This window comes from Heterocephalus glaber, unplaced genomic scaffold (assembly GCF_053883595.1).
Source record: "Heterocephalus glaber isolate CG9 unplaced genomic scaffold, H.glaber_assembly_v1.0 deba00001472, whole genome shotgun sequence".
NCBI classification, from domain to species: Eukaryota; Metazoa; Chordata; class Mammalia; order Rodentia; family Bathyergidae; genus Heterocephalus; species Heterocephalus glaber.
In genome coordinates, this window is record NW_028258315.1 from 70,191,751 (window position 1) to 70,211,296 (window position 19,546).

The 19,546-nt window shown below is 39.9% G+C and overlaps 1 protein-coding gene and 1 long non-coding RNA gene across 4 annotated transcripts in view; both read left to right on the forward strand.

Moving 5' to 3' along the window:
• LOC147826400 (uncharacterized) overlaps positions 1-12,245 on the forward strand; it is a 39,362-nt gene extending 27,117 nt beyond the window's left edge. Inside the window, exon 2 of the long non-coding RNA XR_015439528.1 lies at positions 567-12,245. This is a non-coding gene — a long non-coding RNA (uncharacterized LOC147826400). The remainder of the gene's footprint in view (positions 1-566) is intronic.
• Osbpl10 (oxysterol binding protein like 10) overlaps positions 1-19,546 on the forward strand; it is a 293,822-nt gene that overhangs the window by 28,035 nt on the left and 246,241 nt on the right. The gene's annotated exons all lie outside the window — the stretch shown is intronic.

Genomic DNA, 19,546 nt, shown 5'->3' on the forward strand with positions numbered 1-19,546 from the left:
TAGTAATGGTAGGTAACAAGATCCCCAGTCTGAAACTGGTGACCCTCAAACTAGAGAACTTACTTGTATTTCATTAATTGTGTTTTCCATTTTTTTGGTGCTGGTGATAGAATCCAGGGCCTGGCACATGCTAGACAATCACTCTACCACTGAACTGCATCCCCAGCCCTTAATTGTAAGGGACCCCCTAGAAACTGAACAGGAACATCTGCTGCTAGTGTACATGTAATAACATTCCATACAGAAGATAACATTTACATTATAATTATGCTATTTAAAATGAAATGTAAGAGTTCTAAACTTTTTTCAAACTTCTTAAAATTAAATTTAAGCATAATTAACAGACCAAAGTATCTGTTTTCAATGTATAGTTTGATGACTTTCGGTGTGTAGTTTTGGTGATTTTTCAGTGTATAGTTTAAAAAAAAAAAAATATATATATATATTATTTTTAAAGACAGAGTCTGGCTGCATAATCCAGGCTGGCCTTGAATTTACTATGTAACCCAGGGTGGCCTCCTCTTGAGGTACACTAAAAACAGCTGGAATCTCCCCTTCTCCCCCAGCCCTGAACCCCTCCTCCCCACCCAGAAGGAGGCCTTCTTTGATTGACAGCCATAGCTGCAGCTGCCCTAGATGCCCTGCATCTGCTTCAGGAGATGTCCACCTTGATGGCAGCATGCTTGAATTTGGACCAATCAACAGCCTCAAATTTGGACCAATCAACAGCCTCAAATTTGGATCAGTCAGCAGCCTTGAAGTTGGGTCAGTCAGCACCCTCAAATCTGGGACAATCCCAGATGACTCTGCCCCTCTGTTACTCTTAATAAGCAGCCCCCTCCTTATTTTGTCTTGTAAATCTGGTCCTGGAAATCTGCTCATGGTTTATTTCTTGGGTAGTCTGGCATAGAAAAGTCCTTTAAATCTTGGGATTTTTATCTTGAGTAGTGTGGGAAGAGTGGTCATTTTAAAAAGAGCTATAAACTTTAGGGGCTGATAGCTCTGAAGAATTTCAGAGACTAGAAGCTGAAATAAAGATAAATGGATATTGGTGGCAGAGACCAGCAGCTGCATGACAACTGGCATCAGCTGGTGTTTGGCAAAGACCAAAGGCTACTGGCATGAGCCACTGTTGTTAACTGGTGGCCCAGTGGGTTAACCAGTGGGAGGAAGCCAAGGGTTAGACTAGGTGGCTGAGGTGCTGATGGGGCTGGCTAAGAACCCAGAGCTGTAACACTAAGGGCTGTGACACACAGGCTCTTAAAACCCAGAGCCACTAATAGAGCTGCAGTTTTCCAATTCATGATTTCAGTTGGAATTGAACAAAAAAACCCTCTGCTGATTGACAACAGTCCTGCCTCAGCCTCTGGAGTGCTGGGATTATAGGTGTCACCACCATGCCTGACCTGGAGATTTTTTTAAAATAAAAAAAACTATTGCCTCCTTCTTTTGAATTGTTCTCTGCTTCACTGTTTTATAGTTTTCTGGTTATAAATGTATTGCTGCATATTCCTCATAGAGAATTTGAAAAGTCAGAAAAAGAAAACATTAACATTGCCTTTCCCCGCAAAACAGTACTAGCATTGTCTTGCTCTTTTCTCTGACCTCTTTCCTCCCCCTCCGCCATGTTTAAGCTTTACATTTTAGAAATTTCAGGCTCACAGCAAAATTGAGTGGATAGTATGAAGTTTTTGTGTGTTCCTTGCACTGACACATGCACAGCCTTTTGTAATATTTAAAATTTTAAAAATAGTGTCTGCCCGATAAAATAAGAGGGCTAGAGGTGATAGAATATTTGTATAGCATGCTCAAGGATCTGGGTTTGATTTTCAGCCCCACAAAATGAATGAATGAAAAATATTCAGAGATGCTAGGCTTTCGAGCTCTTGGAGGCCACTTTTTCTCCTGAAGCCCTCCCTAGCTTTCTGGCCCCTACAGATCCCTCAGGCTTAGGTTTTCCCTCCCACATCTTGTTTGGTGACTGGTAACATAGTTATGTGGCATGGGCAACCATGGGCTGGTGTTGGCTTACTGGGTGCTCAGTACTTGATTGGTAAGACAAGTAGAGTTGCATAGCTTCAGAACTTTGTGATAGATTTTCTTAGAAGTATTCTTTGTCGAACATGGTAGTGCATGCCTGTAATCCTAGCACCCCAGAGGCTGAGGTTGGAGAACTCACAAGTTTGAGCCCAGCTTGGGCAATTTAGTGACTTAGCAAGACCCTGTCTCAAAATAAAATTTTAAAAAAGTATTCTTCATGGCACCCCATCCCCCAGAAGGATGTTTTATGTAGAGTGGCTCTGGCAAATAAAAAGGATAAAGCTCTTCCTCCTAATCCTTTTTCTTCCCTTTCCCTCCCCCTCCTTCTCACTGGTACTGCAGATTGAACCCAGGGCCTTTGCACTGAACTACATTGTTTAAATTACCAGATAGAGTGTAAGTTGCCCAGACTGGGCTTGAACTTAGATCTTGCCCCAGCCTCTCAAATTGCTTGGGACTACAGCCAGATGCCACCAAGCCCTAGCTTAATTTCTTGATTAAACATTGGCAGAGGGCAGTCTCTTAGGGCATTTATGAACTGCAAGGTGGTTTACACCATTTTTAAGGCAGCTTTGATGTGCACACACATTGTGGTTTAACCTTATGTAGGTGAATATTTTTAGACCTTAGAATCTAGTTTCCTTTTTTTTTCTCTTTAAATTTATTGGTACATTTTAGGTATAAAATACAGTTATATTCATCATTGGGATCTTGTACCTTTACATGGTGTATCTTGGTTCTTATTCTTCCCCTTCTCCTGCCCTCCCTTCACCCCCTCCACCCTTCCCTATTTGCAAAGACTTTGTTTCCATTTTTTTCCTTTTCTCATATTTTTTCTTTTCCCTTCTTTCTTTTCCCCTACCTCTCCCACTTCCCCTACTCCTTTAGACCTTTTCTTCCTGTTACACAATATCAATTATATATTGTTTTAATTACAATATCAAAATTTAGAGGACATTACCACAGATTTTACAGAATTTAAAAGGATATAGAAAGTATATTACAAAAATCTTTTTTGAAATAAATTTGACAACTTCTAAGAAGTACCTTGGAAGACAAATTAATGAAACTAACTCTGGAGGAAATATAAAATTTGAATAGCAACTATTAAAGAAAGTATATTCCTAGCTTGAAAACCTACCTATATGACAACAACAGGCTCATAATTAACTGATGAATTATATCAAACATTTAAAGCAGAAAAAAGAAGGAACACTTCTCCCCTCATTTTAGGAAATCAATATTGTGCTAATACTAAAACTGGATAAAAATAATAGAAGAAAAAAGTATGAACATAGATAGAAATTTGTTTAACAAAACAAACTATTAGAAGTCAGATCTGGCAGTATGTAGAAAGTGGTTTTGTTATAGGGATGGCAGTGTGGTTCAGCATTGGAAGATCCACCCCCAAAAGTCATCATTTTAACAGAGGAAAGGAAAAAGCCATATGATCCTGTCACTAGTTGGAGAAAAAGTATTGGACTAAATTCTACAGCTGTTCATGGTAAAAGCTATCAGGAGACTAGAAGTAGAACAGAACCTTCTCAACAGATTAAAGACATGTACTCCATACTTCCAGTGAGAACGCCTTATATGAGTGGAGAAGATCCAATGCTTTCTCCCTAAGGTGAGGAACAAGGGCAGATATGCTTACTCTTTCTCTGCCCATTAAACTTTGAAACATAGGCCTAAACCAAAATAGTCTGGCAATAAAAAGACACAATTAGCATAGGATTGGCAAAGTATAAGTAAAATCTTTATGTGTAGATGAAATGATCATCTACAGAGAAAATACTAATAAATCTGTAGGAGCCCCTAGAACTTGTATCTGAATTTAGCAGGATTAGAAAACACAAGCTATATATAAAAATTCAGGTCTGTGTATACTTGCTATAAATGAATTGGATATTGAAATTTGAATGTTATGAAGGAGTACAATGGACCTAGAAAAGTAAAAAAACCAAAAAACCAAAAAAAAAAACAGTGTTGGAAGACATTTATTACCTAATTTTAGGACTTCCTCTAAAGCTACAGTAATCAAGGGAGTGTTGGCGTAACGAAAGACATGTAGATCATTAGAATAAAACAGAGAATCTAGAAATAGAACCACACATATATAGTCCATTGAGTTTTGAAAGATTATTTAGCATTAACATTTTATAGAACATAAACTCAAGAGCAAAGGAAAAGATAGTGTTTTCAGCAAATTGTACTAGAACACCTGTTATCTGTATGTAAAAAATTAGCCTCAACCCTTTATTTCCATACATAAAAATAACAAAAGGATCTATGAACCTATATATGAAAGACTAAAACTATAAAACTTTTAAGAAGAATTATAAGGGAAAATGTTCATGAATGTAGGGTAGGCAAGAATTTCCTAGGATACAAAAAACATGATGAATAAAAGAAAAACGTTGCTAAATGAGATTCCATTAAAATTTAGAACTGTAAATGACATCATTAAGAAAATGAAAAGTCCTTAAACAGACCATATTTATAATACATATAACCTATGACCAGAATATATAGAGAACACTTAGAGCTCATTAATAGAGAACCCAATTAAAAAGTAGACACAAGAAGATGATAAATAGCCAGTACAGCACAAGGAAAGGTGTGCAACACTAGAATCAGAAAACTACTAATCAGTACAATAACAAGATCGTATTATACTCCCATTAGGGAGATGAAGTTAAAAGTTTTAAAAGAACAAATGTCAACTTAGATGTGAACCAGTTAGAACTTTCTAATACTGCTAATGTGAATGTAAAATGATAAAACCATTTTGGAAAACAATATAGAAATTTCTTGTATTACTGTTAAGAACCAGCAGTTCTGTTCTTGTTTTTACTTAAGAGGAATGAAAACACATGTTCACAATAGATTGTACATACAAGTTGACTATCTCTTATCTGAAATTTGTGGGACCAGAAGTGTTTCAGATTTTGATTTGAAATCCACTTGATCTGCAAAGAGGGTAGCTACTCCTGCTTTTTTTTGGGTTCCTGTCACATGGAGTATTGTTTTCTACCCTTTAACTTTCAGTCTATGAGTTTCTTTTTGAATTAAGTGTGTTTCTTGTATGCGGCATATTGTTGGATCTTGTTTCTTGACCCATTCTGCCAGTCTATTTCTTTTGATTGGTGAATCGAGACCATTAACATTGATGGTTATAACTGATACATATTGACTTATCCTTGTCATTACTTTTTCTTTTTGTTGGATTCTCCTCCTTTGCATTTAATTTCTTGTCATGCCCAGTGAATTCATTCTGCTGGGCTTCCTGGGGCTGTGATCCTTGTTGTCTTTTCCTAGGATACTGTCTAAAATTTTTTGTAGTGCTGGTTTGGTATTCATGAAGTTCCTAAGGTGCTCTTTGTCATGAAAGTATCTTATTTCTCCATCAATTTTGAAAGATAATTTTGTAGGGTACATCAGTCTGGGTTGGAGGCTGTTTTCCTTTAGGGCTTAAATATGTCACTCCATGCTTTTCTTGCCTTGAGGGTTTGCATTGAGAAGTCTGCTGTGATTCTGCTGGGCTTTCCTTTTTATGTGATTTGTTTCTTTTCTCTAACTGCTTGTAGAATTTTGTTCTTCTGTTGGGTTTCTGGAATCTTAACAATTATATGCCTATGTGTAGATTTTTTTGGATCAAGGGTAGTTGGAGTCCTATATGCGTCACTTATCTGTATGTCAAGTTCTTTTCCCCTACTTGGGAAGTTTTCTGCCATAACTTCTGTGAACAGTATTTTTTTTATGTCATCTGCATTCTCTCTTGTTTTTTCATTGATTCTGATCAATCTTATGCTATTCTTCTTTGCATCGTCGAGCAGCTGCTGGATTGATTTCTCATGGTCCCTTACAATTTTAAAGAAATTTTTTCTTTTCCTGGTCACTAATTGCAATCTTATCTTCTATATCTGAAATTCTGTCCACATTGGCTCATTCTGCTGCATAAGCTTTTGGTGGAGTTTTTAATCTCCTGGAAATCTGTTTATATCTGTTTTATGGATTCCATTTGTTTCCTATGTTGGGATTCCATTATGTTCCTCAGTTCCTCTATTTTTTTAATCTGTGTCCTCTCTAGATTTATTAATCATGTCTTGCACTATGGGCACAATCTCTCCTGTTATCTGAGAAATTATTTCTGATTTCATTTTTTCCAGATCCTCTTTAGTTGCCAGTTCAGGGAGTCCAGGTGGTTGAGTATTAGAGTGTTCCATCTCCTTTCCCTTTGGGGTGCTTTAGGTGATCTGGAAGTCTGTTTTTGAGACTTGTTTACATGTTTTCTCATTTTGAGGGGGGGAGGTGTTGCTGGTGCCTGGGTGGCTCACCTCCTCTGCGCTGAGGTGGGTGGTATGGTGGCCCAGAACTCTTCTCTTTGGCACTGGGAGTGGCTCACTTCCTCTGGGCTGGGGGAGGGGGTCCTAGTTTCCTTTTTAATGGAGGAATAAGGAGTTAAGAAAGGGCTCTGTGTGTGAGAGAGAGCTGGCCGTTTTCTGCCAGGTGATGAGCAGCTCTGGAGTGGGTGGCATAGATGCATGTGGCTGATGCCCTTGAGGGAGCAGTAGGTCAGCAGTCTCTGGCAACAGTTTTCAGGGATTCATGGAGGCTCTGAAATACTGCTTTGACTTCTAAGCTGGTGAAAGGGGAGACAAATAGGACTCCCACTCCTATTTGGAAATGGCTGTTTTGAGCCAGGGCAGCCTGCCTTATGTAAACTAGATTGCAGCATTACCATGCCCATTCTAGCCCTGCTTTTTCATTTAGGTCAATTGGATCTGAAAAAAGAATTTGGCCTGATGACAAAATGTTTAAACTGATTCCCCTGTTGTATCTCATTTCCATAGTCTGTTTATAATCCTAATTGATGCAAATGCCCATTACTGTAAATGTGAACTGAATGCAGGGTTCTGGTTTATTTACACAGTAAGGGTATGCAAGGGTCTGAAGAACAAGGCAGTGCCAGCCTCCTTTTGGGTGATGCTGTGGCATCCAGGATTACAGGAGTTAGGTGCTGTTGGCTGGGAGGCTGAGTAAAGTTCAGGCAGGGATCCCTGAAGGCCTCCTAGCTGCAGGATCCCTGGGTCTTGAATTGCTTGTTTGCTCATAGAAGCTTTTCTTATGTGTAATTCCTTAAACATTCAGCCAAGTGCTAAAATGGTCCTCTCTGACTAGGGGAGTTTGGGAGAACAATTTTCCACTGGAATATATTGTGCCCCAGGAGGGTGAGCTGTGTTTTCCCTGATAGTCAACTTTCATTCTTTGCATTTGAAAGAACAGGATTTTAAGTAGGAGAGTGGTCTCATGTCACATCCCGGGAATAATCCAGGCATTTTTCCTATATCCTTTTTCTGAAGCATTTTCCAAAATAAATCCAAATAGCAGTCAAGGGGAGGGGAGGTTAACATGTTCCTTTGCAGGGCGTGATGCTGGTGCCTTGAAGTGCTTCAGATGAACTTGTCCTGGCTTCATTTTCCAAGTGAGGAAATGGCCCCAGAGAGATTACCGTTTGTTCAAAGTTTGCCCAGAGTTTGTGGCAGAGTTAGAATGAGAAACTTGATCTCTTTTCCTCAGACTCTGTTGGAAAAACTCCAGAAAGGTGATGCTAAAAATGATCTTTTTGCTCTGTGGTTTTGTTAAATAGCAAAGAATACTCCCTGGCTCCACATTAGCTGACTGATGCCTTGAGACTCAGCTGATGTTCTAGTTTATTTATTAGCTGTTTTCAGTGAGAGAGAAAACTCTAAACTGTGCAGAGAGCTTTTCTGGAACCCTGTGTTCCTGGAGTATAACAAGATTGCTTTTTGGATAGCTTATCTCTGACTGATGCTAATTTCCCCAGATATGTAGCAAAGAGAACTGGGTTTAAAAGTAACTTTCAGTAGCTGTTGTTGCCTTTATTTTGTTTTTCAGAGGTTGAATAAGGAACCAGCTTTTGTTCTAATCTGTAAGTAGATAGCATACTGTTTATTGTGCTGCAAAAATAGAAGACAGACTTCTAAATTCAGGAAGGCACCTGGCTAAGTGTGATGAGACTGTGTTAAAAACTTGAGACTTTTCTCCAAGAGCTGATATTTCCTAGCACCTCTTTAGCACAGAGTTTACTACTTGGGATCATTTCTTTCGTGGACCTTGGCTTGTTGGCAGATGTAGCATATTTGATTCCATTTCACATTCCTTCATTCTTGAGGAGTTGCTACCTTGGACCACACTTACTAAAAGTGTCTCTTAGGATCCTGACTCTTTAGAGATGGTATTGACCTTTTGGAGGCACTTCTGATGGTGTATTAATGAACTTTCCACATGCTGTGGTGCTTATTCTTTGGTTTAGTGTGAGGATCATAAAACTTTTCCTGTAAAGGGCCAAATAGCAAGTAACTTTCACTTTGCCATTGTAGCCTGAAAGCAACCATAGACATTATGTAAACAAATAGGCACCCGGCAGAGTTCCATTAAACCTTATTTTCAAAAACAAATGGTGACCTAGATTTGGTTTATAGGCCATTGTTTGCTGACCCCTAGTTTAGTGGCTTTTTGCAAAACAGGGTTAAAACAGCCTTGTCTCTATAGGTGATAAAGAGAATAATCCAGATAAAGAGAATACTCAAATATAAACTTCTCAGGTGAAATGTAGCATCCATGGTCAGAAAGCTGCTTTTGTTTTCTTAAATAGTTCACATAACAAAAATAAAAACTTTAGGAAGAAAATGTGCCCTAATTCCACCATTCTTATTACAGCTGTATATATTTTTGTTCATTTCTTTTGAGCTCTATCCTCTTTCATGTGTACTTTTGTGAAATCTTGATGTATATGTATGCTGGTTAGTATTGAAAAGCAGAAGGCACCCACATATCTGACAGTTGTTAGTACATCAGGATCTATTGATGCCTAAAAGATACAAACTAGATTCAATAGGGAAGATATTTTAAGTACTAATTTGTGAGGTGCACTGTCATTTTATGGAGTTTTAACTTTTCCAATAAAGGAGTTATAATTCACTCATTCAGCCCTGCAGAATAGCAATATTCGGAGGACTGTTGGTAGAAATCAGACCAGAGTTAAAGTAAATCAGATAATTGACTAATTGGGGTACAATCTATGGTTAGTGCCAAAGTCATGCTTTATCTTTAAGTTGACTTTGTAGTCACCAGCGTATCATGGCAGCTTGAGAATTCCTGTGTCCTTTCTTGCAAATGGCCACAAATGCTAAGCCATGGCAGATGTTTAATTTTTCTTCTTAGCTGATCCACAGTCAACCAAGAAGCAAATGATCATGCTTCAGGTTCACTCTACACAATATGACTCTAAATATGTATTTTTCAAATATGTGTATGACAGGGTTCTTTTTCACAACAGTGCTGCTGTTACTGAAAATATTTTGAAGGTCCATTTTTGGAATTGCCTTCAGAATAAGTTACAAGCCACACCAGAAGTCTACCTACTTCATAATCTTTCCTTATTTTTGACTAAAAAGGGTATTAGCGAGCATGACTCCCTCACCTTGGCTGTCACTGTGGCTCTGTCACTTTCAGCTGTTTCTGGATCTTATAACTGTGATTGGAGGAGATATATTATCTCACCAAGTGAAAGGTTGTGTATAATGACAATAAACCAGGAGTCTTTGCAGTATTTCTTTGGGGGAAACAAAAAAAACTTTATGTGTAAGATGTGATAGTTAAAAAACAATTATCCGTTTGTACATGATTAGGCTGTCTCTAGACCACCATGCCAGTGTGGCTTTGGAATTAGATCATTACTTTGCAAAGTAGCCTCCAAGCTGGGCCTGCTTTATTCCAAATCTCATTCTAGGGAGAAAGACTCTTGTTTTTATATGCTTTATTGTTCCTGTTCCTTGAGACATTTAATGGCTGCTCTGGGTTTGCTTGCCTGAAAGACTGTGCATAGATTGATAGACCCTGATGAACAGTAGTATGTTGTCCTTGCTCCCCTGACTTCCCTCATTCTTCTTTTCACATGGGAAGCTTTTATTCTGTACTGGATAGATTTACTGTCTGGCAGGCATTTGTGTAGGTTCAAAACCTGGGAGGTGGGAGCAGAGCCCTTTAGAAGGTATGCTGGTTAGTATTGTAGGCGCGGACTGTTGATTCCCTCTGAGCAATTCAAATAGTTTGGAATTTGTTAAGAGGGTTTTACAGTATTTCTGGGAGAGCCATGTTGGATGCTGCATGTTTAGGAATAATACAACTTGTCACAAACCAACCCAGCATGGTTATAACTCCCTTTTGCCTCAGTACCTGTGACACTAGAACATGGAAACATCTGCCACAGCTGCTCTGAGTAGTCAAACATACCTGTCACCATCTTATGGTAAGCTCTGGGCTCCTTGTTTATGGTTACTGCTTCCTATTGGTCTTATCATCTACTTTTCGAATCTTACATGAGACCATTTCCTTGGGAAAATCTAGCTGCAAGAGAGTCAGTGAAATGTTTTTAGCTTTATAGCCTTTAGAGATGGAGCAGATAGTCTAGAAAGCTGTTGGTGACATTGAAGGAGCCACTTTGGATTATCTGTTATTAAGAAATGTGCATGGAGATAATGGCTAAGGCCTTCATGGGTAGATTCTCCTTGTAATGAAGAGAAGATAGAAGAGGACAGAGTATAGGACACTTTATAAGGGCTATTAGACGAATTAAATGAAGTGGTCAATACAAATGTCAGTGTTGTTACCAAGAAGTGGCAATTGCTGCTGTGCTGTGGTTGTGCTGTTGGTGTGGTCCTGATCTTAGTAAGAGAAAAGACATGCTGGGCTCATGGTTCTTTTTCTGTATAGCATAGGAAGGTATAGAAGTATGAGTATGGAAGGTATAGAATCAGGGGCTTGAGGCCATTTAATTTGGTTTCAAATCCCAGCTTGTATGGCCTCAAGTTTTTGCACTATCCCGAGTTTTAGTTCGCTTCTCTATAAAATGGTAATGTGCCTACCTTGTGATGAAAAATAAGATATTACATGATTTTCTAGTATACATCTCTGATATATAGTAGTTGCCCAACAAATTATCACTGCATGGCTCAACTTTGCCATCTTCCTCCCTGCCTCCAGCATTTTACAGCAGATTTAAACCCTAGTGGATGCCAATAGTATGTATGATTTTTCTTGACAATTAACCTACTTTTCCCATCCCTTACATAGTTTCCTTTCCCTACAAACATTTTGTTATGAAAAATGTTAGACATATAGAAATGTTGAAAGAAGTGTACAGTAAACACACATGTATCTACCATCTGGACTCTATAACTAATGTTTTACTATACTTGCTTTATCACATCTCCATCCATCAACCCATTTTCTTTATACATTTCAGAGTAAATTGCTAATATCAGTATATTTCCTCATAAATATTTCAGCGTGCATATCAACATATACCATTAATACTATTTATTTGTAGTTTTTTTTTTGATGTAAAATTTCACAGAAAAATGCACAAATATTAAGTGTGAATTTGCTGAGTTTTGACAGCTTCATATACCTTACAGCCAAACACTTATCATGGTATAGAATATTACCATCTCTCCAGAAGGTTTTCTTTTGAACTCTGCCCTTCACCACCCTGGATGACCACCAACCTAATCCCCCTGACTACAGCAGTAGATTAGTTTTTCCTGTTCTAGCATTTCATATAAATGGAATCACATATATATATATACTTGTATGCGTCTGGCTTCTTGTCAGCATAACCCTTTGAGATGCATTTATGTAATCATGTCTTAACAGTCATGGATTTCTTTTTATTGCTGAGATGGCTAGCTTTAAAATTATGTCTGATTATTGCAAGAAGGAAAAACTATAAGCCTTCCTCATGGAACTTGGAGGTTATTTCTTCTTTTTGCTTTCCAACCTAGTCTTAGCAACATACAAAATCTCTTTGCAGATGGTTAGAGTTGAAGGGGCTTAGAAGCCATTTAATTTGATCTCTTTTCTCATCCTGTGGCATCTTGGCCAGGGCAGCTATCTTTCTGACCTCTTTTCTTCCCTCTTGGGACTCATGTTATTGGGAATTCATGGCAGGTTACCTCAGACATGTAATTATTTTATGTTTTTTTAAAAGGTGAATCCAACCTTCTCTTTATTTTTGTTGTTGGGATTTTCGTATGCTTTATATATGCTGGAAATTATAGGACTAGACAGCTGCAACAGATTTAGCTTTTCTATTAAGGAATTAACCAGAATGTGGAAGCTGCCATACTCTCTTGATAGAAAATGCAGCTATTCTCTTGTCTTTTGTCCTCAAGGCCTTCCCCTCCTCTGTTTCTTTATCTCTCTTTGTGTGTGTCATTCATCTATCTATCTATCTATCTATCTACCTATCTATCTGAACTTTGAAGGTATTTATATATAATGACTTATCTGAAAGTTTAGGTAGATTTTTTTTCCAGTGCTGCAGAGTGAACCCAGGGCCTCATGCATGCTAGGCAAGTGTGCTACCAGTGAGCTACACACTAGCCTTAAGTAGATCTGTTTTGAAGGCAACTGACATACTCAATTGGAGAAGGAAAGGATTAATAAAGGAGGGTCGCTGTTTGGTAATGAGGGGCCAGGGCTCAGTCTATGGGTTATTAAATAATATAACATGTGGCAGCTGAGTGTTGGACAAAGTAAAGCTCTGTAAGTACTGTTTCCTTCCTTGTTTCCCTCCTGTGCCAATGAGCTGACACCTGCCTGCACATACTCGGGAAAATTTTACAAAAATGCTACCACTAGGTTCCATCCTAGACCAGCTAAACCAGAATGTGTTTTTTTTCCCCCTTCTCAGTTCATGTGGGACCACAGTTTAAAGTCAGTACCATAGGGACCCATTTTCACGTACACTATCACTGTTAATTCCAGTAACTTTATGCTATGGACATATAGTTATGCTATGGGCTACCAGCATATGCTGGGAGCTTAATCTTCAGTGCAACTGTGTTGGGAGGTGGGGCCTGATGGGAAGTGTTAGGTCTTGAGGGCCCCCTCATGACCGGATTATTGCTGCTATACAAGGGCTTGAGGCTGTGGGTCTCTCTCATATGATGCCTTTTGATATGTTATGATGCAGCAGGCAGGCCCTCACAAGATGCCATTCCCTTGATCTTGGACTTCCTAGCCTCTAGAACTGTAAGAAATAATCTGCTCTTCAAAAATTACCTAGCTTTGTGGTATTTAGTTGTAGCAGTATAGATGGACACAGACACTCTACAAGGCCAGCAGGTTTTAATAATGCTTTAGCTGAGCAAGCTGACTTCAGACTAGATATTCTGACAGATCAGTCTGATTCCAGGGCCACATTCTTCCTGTTATTCCATATTCCCTGTCATCCTTTTATGTGAATGGATTTCACACAGCAGGGTGGTCATTCCTTCATAAAGGTGTCCATTCACTTACCATCAGCCCTACTGTTCCTTTTGTGCACAGTGGAGAATATTGTAAATGGGCCTTTCCCCAGTGAGCTGGTGGACTAGGAAGAGACCCGCAGAGGGCAGGCACTTGCTGCAGAATGCAAGTGCTCTTGTGGAATATGACGGAGCACCCAGCCTGAACTTGGCTGGGAAGCTCTGTGGAGGAAATGCCACCTAGTTAAGAATTGGAGGAGGGAGAGCAGAAGTATGGGTTTGGGGTGGGGTGTGAAAGAAGCTCAGAAGCTGAAAGCAAGAACAGAACAAGGAAACAAACTTAATCACCTGTGCCTCACTGAAGAAAACACTTCTCAATTCACCTAATGTGCATTAAGAGATGTTTTTTCACCTTGACCAAGATTCTCTATTTGGATATATAAAATAAAAATGCTCTATCATAGTTTTACTATGCTACCACCCAAAATTATTGAATTAAATTAAATTATTGAATTAAGTTCAATAATTTTCATTGAATTTAAAAGGATTTTGTTTTGTGTAATGTGACCATAGTTTTAGTTGTAAATAAATTTATGACTCCAGAGCCAAAAAATCTTGAATAAAGAATGCCCATTTACCACCATTCATGGAATGTGCAGGGGATAAGAGAGTGAAAGGAGAGTTGCACAACAAAGTGGTCTTAGGGAGAGATTCCTGATTCCTATATCTTGGGAAGCATTTGTTATTGGGGACTCCCATGATGGATTCTGATCTCCTACTCAATGCTACCCCCTGGCTTTAGAAAGGCAACTGTAGCGTCTGAAATGGTGGCAGTGGGGGAGGGGCACTCATGTTGGAGTGGAGTGGAGGGGAATGGGTGCTAAACAACAGAGGAAGGGACTGTAGCAAGTTCAAGTCCATTGCGGGTAGTGGTGGGCAGCTGCTGGTCAAGCCATGAGCCCTCTGGCTGGCCTGGAAAAAGCAGGAGACTCAAGTGCTTCTCCTCTGTCTCAGTAGCTCACCTCCCTATGTCTTCTTTTGCAACCTAGTCTCTTCCCCCCTGTTCACTAACCTCTTGAGGTAACCACTGCCTCTTGAGGTTTAAGTATATCATTCCTTTGCCTTTTTATAAATATATTTTTACAACAGGCATTTTAAATAAATCTGTATTTTTTCTATATATCATTTAGTTTTTAAAAGTTTTATGTATTTTATAAAAAGGTATGTTGTATACGAGCTTCTGCAGTTGTCCTTTTTTTCCCATCATGGTTCCCCAATTGCTCCCTATTACTGTATTTAACTGTGGCGCATTGCTTTCAGTGCTCTCTAACATTTCTTTGTGTGACTTTTTTCTGCTGATGGGTGTTTAGGTGCCCTGAGCAGTCTTTCTGCTGTGTACATGTTTATGTGTGATTCCCAGTGCACAGGTGCAAGGATTTCTCTGTGATTATGTAGAAGTGGAATTTTTCAGCTTCAGGGTATCTAGATGCTCAGTCTCAAGATAATGCTAAAATTTGGCATTATCAGTTTAATGTCTACCAGCAGAGTATAAGCATCATGTTGGTCTACATCTTTTCTAGTTTTTGATACTATAAGAGTTCTTAATTTTTCTAAAGCAGGGTATAAATGGTATCTTGTTTGGAGCCTTACTTTATTGATATATCCTTGGTTAACAGAAAGCGAGACGGACAGACAGACAGACAGACACAGGGAGGGGAGAGAAGCTTTTCACATGCTCAAGAGTTATTCTTCCTCATTTGTGAAATTCCAGCTTGGATCTTTTGCCCAGTTTTTACAAGATTATTTTATATTGATTTATAGGAGTTCTTTATATACTCTGTGTACTTCTCTTTTGTTGGATATATGTGTTGCAAATATATTTTCTCAGTTCAAAGCTGTGTTTTCACTTTATTTTTGATGCTTCTGAAAAAACAAATTCTTACCTTTTTTTTTTTTGTATTATTTAATTATGCTGCCCACTGTTGCATTCACTGACAGAAGCAGCCATCCCTTTTGACAGGCCCTTCTCAAGTACCTGAGAAGCTAACAGGAGAATACGTAAGTAGGACTTCCCACAGAAATGTACTTAAAATTTTTTTTGCTGACTCTAAGATCACTACTTCAACCCACAGCAGAACTGACAACTCAAAATTTTAATTGAGGGCAGTTCTCAGCCTGATCCAGCCAAGTTGGCCCACAAACAGCACCTTAGGTCAAACATTTCTAATTTTAATGTAGCACAATTCCAATATTTTCTTTTTTAATTAGCTGGAGAGGTATTTTCCTTTATTTTCTGCTGAAAGTTTCAAAAATTAAGACTTTTCTCAATGAAGTCCTTATTCTATCTGGACCTTTGAGTCTGTAGTATAAAAGTTAGGGACCCAATATCCTTTAACATTTCCTGTACTATGTAGTGGTTTCATGAGAATGGAGAGTGTTGTAATCATCCTGCTCATTGCGGTGTTCCACACAGAGGGAAGGTGCTCTGAAAAGGTTACCTGTTACTATTTATTTATTTGTCACCACAGTACTGGGGATTGAATCCAGGCTCTCCTGCATTGGTATGCAAGCACTCCACCATTGAGCTATATTCCCAGCTCCAGCTGTTGCTACTTTAACCTTTTGTCTCCTGTTTTTGCACTTGATTGGTGTGTTACTTTGTGTATTAGGGAACACAATTGAGACAAATTTACATTGGTTGAGCAACCTGGAGCCTTCCTTCCCCTAACTTCCCCCAGGATTGTCAGAAGCTAGATTGGCAAGTTTAATCAGAGAGTGAATCATAATTAATGAATTAACTGATTTGAGCATTTATTTTCTTTTAGACTTGCCTGGTGATTCAGGAATCTCACTGGCACCTTACCAAACACTTTCTCCTTCACCCTGAATCATCAGTTAGTCTTTTATTACAAGGTCACTTTTGTTGCATTAAAATTAACTTATATGGCCCCATATTGCCATAGACATGCTCTCCAAGTACATCAAAGTAGGTGGTGCAAGCGCCAGCCTTGATTCTGCAGTTCTCCTTGTCCATTCTTTTTTGAATGGCTTGCACCAGATTGTACACTTGCATGGAAAACTTGCTTTGGGGATCTTTTCTAATTTCTTAGCCATGCATTAGTGGAAAGGAGAGTTAGAAAAAAACTTCTTGGAATATTCAAACTGCTTAGCAACCCTCCTGGGGCGCATTGAGTGCACATGATGAAATCTGGAAAGTAAAACATGAAACTTTATAAAGTGAACATAAAAGGCCCATAAAAATGGGAAGAAAGTTGCCAGTTATATGGCCAAGAATGACTGCTCATTTATGGCTCGAGTGTGGTCACAGAGATTCACTCTGAGGCTGCAGCAGGTAGGTGGAACTGTAGTCTGCTGCTTGTAAAAGGGAACAATAAACCCAGTTCCTGGGAGGTGAACTGCAGGCTGGGTTGCAAAATTATATTCCATGCTCGAGGCTTTTCAGAAGTGCTCACCTACCTGGTGGAGATGAGTTTGTTAACCTCCTGGGCAGTTTCCAGGGAGGGGAAGGATGGGAAGGTTTGTAATCAGGAGTTAACTTTCCTTCTTACCCTGCTGTTTGTGATTTTCATGGACTTCTGAATTGCACTGCAGCAGATGGTGTCTGTGCCCTGCCCACACGCAGCCCTTGACTCTTGGAGGGGTTAGTTGCCATCACTTCACACCTGTACCTGTTCTTCACCTTGGGGTCACCTTGAATCCCTTGACCGACATCACTGACAGTCAGTGATTAGGAGGTTATGCCCAGCACTTTGCCCCTAGGTGGCCCAAGGTGCAATTCCCTCCAGAGAGCTCCCTTACCATATCTCAGCCTGCACTTTCCCCCTTCTCCTGCACCCCTGCGAACCTTCTCCTGGGAATCCTTCTTTGTGCTCTCACTGACACAGGAGTCTCTCCCCTCCTGCTATTGGGAGCAGGACCTAAGCCAGACTCTTCCCAGGTCTCTGGTCTGTCACTGCTCAGCTCAAAATGTTGGATTTTGCCACAGGAACTTTCCCGTCCTGTCAGGTTCTTATGAGGGTGGCTTCCTGTGCTGCTCACCTTGAGATTCTACTAAACCTCCCAATGCCATGCTCTGCTCCTAATACCTTCTCAGAGCTTTCAAAAGACAGTGAGCAAAGGTGCCACATGGGGAGGATGAGAGGGACTGGGAGGTGACTCCCAACTTGGTGTATGGTCTGACATTGGTCATTTGGAAGTTCCCTGTGAGGAGAGGGGCAGAGGCACCCACTACCAGTGAGATCTTGGTTCTGCTTTTGTGGGGAAGACAATGGTTGCATTTCTTACACTTGGTGATGCCAGCTGCTAAGCTGGGGATGGAAGTTGGCATCTCAGCCTCGATGCTAGGCCACCTAGGCTGGCCTGGATCAACCAGTGGAAGAAATAGACATTTTATGAATAATTTGGATTCCTGCTCTGTCACATTTTCTCTCCCATACATGACCAGTCAGTGAGCCACGGCCGCCTCTTTAGTCTGCTCCTTTCTGCCTTTACCTTTGTTTTGATGCTTCCTGCTTCTGGCTTATACTCCCTGAGTCATCTTCCTACTGGCCCTCCTGAGCCTGTGCTCCTCCTCTTCTAGGTTACTTCCACACTGTCTCCATTAGTCTCCATGAAGCATGTGATTCTCAGAACTCTTAGGTGACTTCCCATGACCTCCCATTCAGACAAGCTCAGGAGAACGCATTGCTGCCTTTGTCTCTAACCCTGGTTTTCTATTTCCTTCCCTCAGCAGCAAATGCCCAGTCATTTGATAAAGCTTCCAGGGTCACCACCTGATGGCCCTTGTGCTGTTCCCACGCTAGCTCTGTCCTCATCTCCCCACCCACCTGCCACCATTTCTCTCTGAGCTCACTGCTCCTTCCACCCGACTATGAGCCCTGGGCAGTGTCCTCCTTGCCATCGTTTGTAGACAGGAAGTAAAGAGAAAAACTTTGTTGTTAATATAAAAAAGTAAACATTTTGAGTTCACCATTTACTAATATTTAGTAATGTTAAATCTCATGTGAAAGGTACTCTGACTTCAGTTATGCTTTTAAGTAATTTGGGCTGTATTAGTCACAATAGGATCTGCAGATGTTTGACTACTACCTCTAATTGTGTGCATAACATGTATGCATATTAGGCCAGGGGTCACAAGCTACAAAGCCTATGGGCTCAGGCATGTCACAGAAATAGGGATGTGAGGAAAACAGTCCCAGCCCACTAGTCAAGTGCCGTTGACCACTTGCTCTGTTCTCTGGAGAAGGTGCACAGCCTCATCTCAAGGGCCAGCTGCTTTGCAGTGTGGGCCTGCTGGTGCCGAGTGGTGGATGTGGGCCCAATGTTTAGTCTTGGCTGCGTCAAAACAAACCAGACATGTGAGTTTTAATAGGAAGCCAACTTAATTTTTAAAGATTGGCAACTGCTTCAAAATTTTTTAAAAAGTCAAACAAAAAGAAAACAACCAAAACTGATGCCTGTGCACCTACTGTCGGTCATTTTGAAGCTTCTGATCCAGATGGCATCCCCTGCAGGTGTCTGCAGTGACTTCGGTTGCGTATGCTGGGTACAGTGATGATGGAACAGATGGAACAGAAGTCTTGGTGGCAGGAATGTGACACCTTGCTGGGCAAGGAAGGAAAGAACTGTAGGTGACTCCCTGCTCCCAGAGGGACCTTGGGATTCTTTGTGATTGTGGCGTGAATTGACCTGCTGATATGCTGGAAGGAAGGGAGTTTTGAAGGTGATGGATAAATAAAATGTAGTGTATAAATGCAATGGGGTATTATTCACTCATTAGAGGGAATGAAATTCTGATACATGAGCAACATGGATGAACCTCAAAGACATAACACAATTAAGCCAGTTACAAAAGGGCAAATCATGCTTCCACTTACATGAAATATCTAGAACAGGCAAATGCATGGATGTCCAGAGGATGCTAAGGGCTGGGAAGGGACAATGGGTAATTATATCTTAATAGTTACAGAGTTTCTTCTATTTGGGAATATGAAGTTTTGAAAATACATCATACAGTGGTTGTACAACAATTGTGAATGTAACCAAGGGACTAAAAATGGCTAAATGGCAAATATATCATAGTATTCTTTTTACCATAGTAAAAAGAAAACAAAATTGTGTTAACCAGCTGTACTGTATGTTTGTTTCAC